Below are 4,534 nucleotides of genomic sequence, written 5' to 3' on the forward strand. Positions count from 1 at the left end.
GGCTGGACCGGGTCCGCCCCTCGCTCCCCCTTCCCCAGACTCTGGGAAACCTCCTCCCGCCTTAACTCTGCACGTGCCGCGGCCGAAGAAGGGCGCACCGACCCACGAACACACACAAATGAACAAATAAATGGACATGTGGAACGTGGGCCTGCCAGGATTTAAGGTCCGACCCCGGCGGGAGTAGAAATGAGGCAGCGCGGCACAACGCCCGTATGGTGAGGGGTCGTTCTGAGCCGGACCCAGCTTGAGTAAGCAAGGCCTGGAATCTGCGGGCTTGAGGGGCCGGCGCCAGTCCAGAGCAGTTGAGTTTGGAGGAGCCCAACTACCGGCTTTTCGGCTGCGCCCTCTGGAGGCCACTTAGGGTCTCTATTCGGGGGCTGCGGGCTCATTGCCCTAACCCGGGCACAAAACAGGGCGCAGAATAGATCCTGTAGTGCATATTAAGATCAGCAGGGGATGGAGGAGCAGACAGTGGCCTCAGGGTCTCATAGGCCTGGGTGGAAGGAATTCTTGAGTAGCTCTGAGCAGAGGATGAACTAGAAGAGTCAGAGGTCAGAAGCCCTCCCAGGTGGGTCACTGGTCTCATCCTGTGAGGTCTGAGACTGAGGCTACTCTGGGGCCCAAGGTACTTTTGAGACTGTGCATCTTTAGGTTCCAAGGCCTGCATCTAGCCAACTCTAGAGTTAGGTGAGAGCAAATTGGTGTGGCAAGGACCCAACTAGCTCAGACTCAGACCTTGGAGCATTTGGAGCATTGGAGCATTCAGAATATTACCTGAGTCTTTGAGCTGGGGGCTCACTTGTATAAGTCAGAGGTTACCTACTGGAAGAGGTCCTTGCAGTAGTGTGTCAGTTCACTGCTTTGTTCTTTTTCTTTCTTCTTTCTTTTATTCAAGGTACTGGTGATTAAACATAGGGACACTTTACCACTGAACTACATCCCCAGCTCTGTTTTTTATTTTGAGTCAGGGTCTCACTAAAGACCTGATGAGGCAGGCCTCAAACTTGGATCCTCCTGCCTCAGCTTCCCCAGTTGCTGGGATTACATATATGCACCACCGCACTGGGTTCCTTGTCCCTCTTTCACAGATTGTGTGAGTATGTGTCTGTGTTTTCCCCAGAGCAGATTGGAGGCAAAGATACAAGTGCATATCATTAGTATGGGTGATGAAGTCAGAGAGCATCAACCTGAGTAGAAAGTAGACGGGGGATGGGCTGGGGTTGTGGCTCAGTGGTACGGCGCTTGCCTAGCATGCCTGAGGCACTGGGCTCGATCCCCAGAACCAAGTAAAAATAAAAAGTAAAGGTATTGTGTCCATCTACAACTAAAAAATTAAAAAAAAAAAAAAGACAGGGAAAGCAGCCACTAAAGAAGGTATCATCAAGCAGGTTACTACTGTGGGCAACTGGGACCACATGATCCTTCTGGGAATTTTAGAAGATAGTGTAGAACATGGGCCTACAGAGCAGTGGGAGCTGAGGTTCTCATTCTCAAATCCCCATTAGTTATGGGTGGAGAACTATTTAGGGGCCTACCTGACTTCTGGCCTTTCCAGATTGTGGGTAAACTCTTCCCTATGGCCACAGAGAGAGCCTTCAGCCTTTTCAGGGGATGGCAGTTGAAGTCAGAGACCAGCACAGAAATGGTGGTGCCTTGGCTAGTTACGGACTGCATAGACCTTGACTAGAATTCCTACCCCACTTCACCCTGACTTGCTCCACACTTGATGCACTTCCCCCCATGAAATGCGCTAACTGCCCTGAGGACCCTTCAGGGGTTTCCCCTCTCCAAGCCCCTATCCCCTCCTTTTCAGAAGTTAGGTACTTACAAGCTGCCTGTCTTTAGATACCTCCTAGGACCAAATTCCTCTAGTCTATCCTTTCCCTCCAGTCAAGTTCTTCAAGCCATCTACCCTCATAGGCTCTCCTGCCTTGTTTTTTGCCATTTCAATCTGTTGCCACTTCTTCCCCAAAAGTGTTCTTTTTTTTTTTAAATATTGTTTTAGTTGTTGATAGACCTTTATTTTATTCATTTATTTATATGCGGTGCTGAGAATTGAACCCAGTGCTTCACACATGCAAGGCAAATGCTCTACCACTAAGCCACAACCTCAGCCCCCCAAAAGTGTTCTTGAAAAATCATTATAAAGCTAAAACTAGAGAGTCCATATTAGTTTGTCTTGGCTGAAATTTTGCCGACATATTTTCATCTCTTGTGACCTCAGCTTCCTCTTGCTGCTTTGCTTGTCTTGTGTCTCAGAATCTTTTGCTGGCTCTTCTTCCTTTCCCTACCCAGGGAGTAGCTCAAGCTCTGACCCCAGCTTTCCTCACATTCTGGCTCTTGGGGAAATCTCTACCAGGCTGCTGCCTTCGCTCACATCTAAATCTCTACCAGATCTCTCTACTCAGGCGGGTATGGGTCCAGAGTCTACTTAGATGATACAAGGCACCAAATGGAAAACAGGATAGATTCTGGAATCATCTTCCCAGGATAAGGTAGACTCTTTACACTTCAACCTGTTTGATTCCATTTATGCCTTTGGCATGCGCCAAAGTCTCAGTCAAGTCAAATTGTGCTCTGATGAGTGCTCCCACAGAGTTTCATGTGGGACTTTCTGGGCATCACCCCCTCAGGGAGCTAGGTACCCTATGATACTTACCCCCGAACCCCCCCCCCATCTCTCTAGTTCCCATAATTAACAGGTACAGAGAAGGATGGACCTACCCCTCTTGCCCTGAGCTATGGACTGGACATCACCACAGAGAGATCTCCTTTCTAGGATATACCTGGACTGGTGCCATCCCTGGAGGTCAAGCTCTTCCTATTCATGGGAAAATGGTTTCTGTTTGCATAACCATGGCCCAGCCAAATACAGGGGAACAAAACTGCTGGTTTGGGAAGACAACTAAAGTAGACGGTAAGATTGTATTGGCCCAAGAATAAAAAACCAATCCTCTCAACCATATATAGGCCATAGATAAGGCTAGTTAGAGATTGGAAATGCCAAGTTGGTAGCCCATGAGACCCTGGCCGGTGGGACCCCACACTTCCTTTCTAGGGCCTAAAAACACTAATCCCAGAGGAGCAGGAGATTTTGCAATTCTTGCTGGACATCTGGACTATGTATCAGTGTGGAGACCCTGGGAAGCTAAGGGCACCAGGTGAGGCCTAGGGCATTGCTGAGTGGAGTGGGTGCTTATATTTAGGAGTGTCTGAATCCTTCTAAAGACAAGGAAATAGAAAGCAGCCAGAGGATTCTGAGGTCATATGGGAAGGGAAAAGGACAAGTACCCAGACCCTAAAAGAAACTTCTAGCCATCCTCTTGTGATTGCTAATAGACTTCAACCTGTTTGATTACACTTCCCCCAACTACCAAATATGGCACCATTACAAAGATTAGGGTACAAGAATTGTGGCCATATTTCTGCCTTCTGTGTCAGGCTCTGACCAAATTCATATGCCCCTATTGTCACACCCATGAAACCAGGACTCCCATGATGGCTCCCAATCTGGATTCAGGAGATCCTGACAAATGGAGCTTTTGGTCAAACTTTGTGCAGACCATTCTGACCCCTCATCTGAAGGCACAGACCCCTAGGGATAATTTTAACCTGAGTTCTCTAATTTGGTGCTGCAAGGGTAGTGGACCCTATCTAATTTGGTGCTGCAAGGTTAGTGGATCACCATCACTCTGATGGCTATAGCAGATGGAAAGACTGATGTCCCACTCTCCTAGGCAAAAGGATAGGGGATCTGGGCAGTGTTAAGATTGGAGGTGGAACTTTTGCGCCGTTGATGAGCTGAGGCTGGACCAGGGCCTCTCCATAACATTAATGCACATATGCCTAGGTAAGTATACTCAGGCCTACATCGGTATACTGTGGTTTAAAGACTAGACATGGATATCTTTGGACTTCCGTATAGCACTTATGATCACATGGGTATACCACTCTTTCATTGATGTATAGTGGGCTCCATTTTCAGGAAGACAGGAGGGCCTTTTCTCCTCAGAGGAGATACCTTTGCTGCATAACATAGGGGCTACCCTGAGACACTTCCTATTAGGGAATACTCCTTTCATCCTCTGGTCAGATGCCTGGGACAGAAGTGGGCTTTGTCAATTTCTACAGGAGGACCAGAGTATGGAAAATGGCCTGGACCTTACCAGGAACCATTCCCAGATGTCACTGCATTACCAAGGCCTCTTAGGATGTCAGATGGCCCCCTAATCCAGCCCTACCTGGACTCAGTAGTCTTGCCTGGGGCTGCGCTCGAGAGTGCCTTTGATACTCAGATTCCTGAATTGTACCAGACGGGTTTGTGGCGGTCTTCGCGGCCACCACCTCCAGGCAGTCCTCCCGGGTACCCAATCTGCCTCGCCCCCAGACTTTGGGGGGAAATGGGGTCTCGGGGGTCAAGGGTCACTAGGCCGGGCCCGGAAGCGGAAGCGCGGCACACTTCCGGCGCGCAGCGGGCGGCCATGTTGGAGCATCGGAGGCGGCGCAGAGGTGCGTCCTGGGTCCCCGCGGC

At 49.5% G+C, this 4,534-nt stretch overlaps 2 protein-coding genes across 6 annotated transcripts in view; one reads left to right on the forward strand and one right to left on the reverse strand.

Moving 5' to 3' along the window:
- Window positions 1-4,534, reverse strand: part of Klhdc8b (kelch domain containing 8B) — a 10,184-nt gene that overhangs the window by 5,211 nt on the left and 439 nt on the right. Inside the window, exon 1 of one of the 3 annotated variants that reach the window (XM_015487218.2) lies at window positions 4,245-4,397. The exons of the other annotated variants lie outside the window; for them this stretch is intronic. The gene's annotated coding sequence lies outside the window, so the exon portion shown is untranslated. Of the gene's footprint in view, window positions 1-4,244; window positions 4,398-4,534 lie in introns of those variants that run through there. 3 annotated transcript variants of the gene reach the window in all.
- The window catches only part of Ccdc71 (coiled-coil domain containing 71), a 7,895-nt gene continuing 7,777 nt past the window's right edge, over window positions 4,417-4,534 (forward strand). For all 3 annotated transcript variants that reach the window (XM_048794499.1, XM_048794501.1, XM_048794500.1), the window contains exon 1: window positions 4,417-4,534. The gene's annotated coding sequence lies outside the window, so the exon portion shown is untranslated.

Source organism: Marmota marmota, unplaced genomic scaffold (assembly GCF_001458135.2).
Source record: "Marmota marmota marmota unplaced genomic scaffold, marMar, whole genome shotgun sequence".
Taxonomy (NCBI): domain Eukaryota; kingdom Metazoa; phylum Chordata; class Mammalia; order Rodentia; family Sciuridae; genus Marmota; species Marmota marmota.